Source organism: Amphimedon queenslandica, unplaced genomic scaffold (assembly GCF_000090795.2).
Source record: "Amphimedon queenslandica unplaced genomic scaffold, v1.1 AMPQUscaffold_5853_Cont22185, whole genome shotgun sequence".
NCBI lineage: Eukaryota > Metazoa > Porifera > Demospongiae > Haplosclerida > Niphatidae > Amphimedon > Amphimedon queenslandica.
In genome coordinates, this window is record NW_003553852.1 from 1 (window position 1) to 1,756 (window position 1,756).

General features: G+C 33.1%; 1 long non-coding RNA gene across 2 annotated transcripts; it reads left to right on the forward strand.

Moving 5' to 3' along the window:
- Positions 1 to 20: 20 nt before the first annotated feature.
- LOC109592251 (uncharacterized) lies at positions 21 to 1,738 on the forward strand. 2 transcript variants are annotated; one of them, XR_002190255.1, is made up of 2 exons: positions 21 to 408; positions 1,569 to 1,738. It is a non-coding gene; the product is annotated as an uncharacterized LOC109592251 (long non-coding RNA). The 2 variants fall into 2 exon arrangements; XR_002190254.1 differs by lacking the exon at positions 21 to 408 and adding an exon at positions 1,219 to 1,458.
- The last annotated feature ends 18 nt before the right edge of the window (positions 1,739 to 1,756 follow it).

The following is a 1,756-nucleotide window of genomic DNA, read 5'->3' on the forward strand; positions in this document are numbered from 1 at the left end:
TCAAAAGGTTTGGGTTTAATATCAAATTACATCTGGTATCTACATGTACATGCATGATAATTGCTGGTCACAGTAACAAATTGTGAATATTAGTAGCCATGAATATGTCACAACCTATGGTATTGCAGTTGTTTATACTAGTTATAATGAGTAAAGTAATAAACAAATTTGCCCACCCTCCTTTGTAATAGGATACTGTAATTATAGTGGCCTTAGTGAGGGATCTTTATTGGGGAAAATATTCATTATTTATCTTATTAATTAGCAGGTATTGCCACACAAATGGTGGATATGAAACGGGAAGGAGTCATGAGCTTATTTCCAGCAAATAGTCAATCAATTTAAGATTGGGCTCCTGTCCAGCATTAAAATATGGATACAGCTTAAAGCCTGTGACTGTTGCTACAAGTATGCTAGTACATGTATGTGTATGCTAACCCGCTTATTTTTTCTATATTTTGTATCCTTCAATGTTGTGATCTTTATTTAATTAATTCTTCAAAATGAATTGTATTGCGGGAAATTTGGCAATTTTGGCATTTTGATAGCCATAACCCAAAATAAAAATCTGCCAATCACCAAAATTTAGCAATTCACCAAAATTTAACTCCCTTCAAAATGTCCCATTATATGGTAACTCCTTTAATGCATGTACATCTACTTGTAGTTTAGAGCTGCCAACTGGTGTCAGGTTAATCGGTTATGTCAAGATGCAGTTTTCATATTGTATCTACATGACATGCAGGCATATATTTTTTGCTCAGAGTGTCACATTTATACTCTTGTACATGTACATGACTACATGTATGTGCATTTGAAGAGTCCATATTTCTTCACTCAGTTTAAGTATACACATGAACAAACTGCACTTGCTGCTTCAGTTTCATAGTATATGTACTAGCCATTTTTGCCACTACTGGTAGTTTTTCTACCCAATACCCACTCTTATTCAAACTCTTATATGTAAACCTTCACTATTTATTTTATTCAAACTCCATAAATGAATGTACATGTACTTTCATAATCATGCCTCCAACTCTCCTTAAGACACTCAAGTTCACGATGTTATGTACACATTGTCAGATTTATACAAACGTACTCACAATTCTCTCTCTCCCTCCCTCAGTTCCTCCTTCCCACCCCCATGTGTCTCCCTTTTTCTCTGTCCCTCTCTATCTCACACTGGAGCTCCATCAATAAACCTATTTAATTCTTTCTTTATTTCCTGTACATTATGCATGTATGACACTTGAATTTACAAGCAATACCACTTCATTCAAATTTTCAAAATTTAGTTTTGAAGATTCATGCACATACACATATAAGATAACTTTTCCTTATTCAACTTAAGTTAACCTAGCCTGGAATCATGACATGGAATGCCACTTCTGTCATGACATGGAATGCCACTTCTGTCAAGTTCCTTCATTCCATTACTGTCACATTTTTATTCTTAACGTGATTTGTAGTAATCAGATTATAACTTAATTGTAGCAAAAATGTTTCAGCATCACACTTGTTCATAATAATACAATTAATTGTTTAACTTTCTTGTTGTCTTCTTTTAGGCCTCCTGTAATGAATACAACATTTCAAACTCCTCTCGTCAAATTATATTTCTGTTAAATATAGATCTAATTTTGTTTTTAACAAATATTGTTTATTTTACTTATTTTCAATAGTTTAGGATGCTTCTTTTCAACTGCCTTGGATGCACTTTCAGGATTACCTAAAAATTAAGAAATACTCTTCAAAA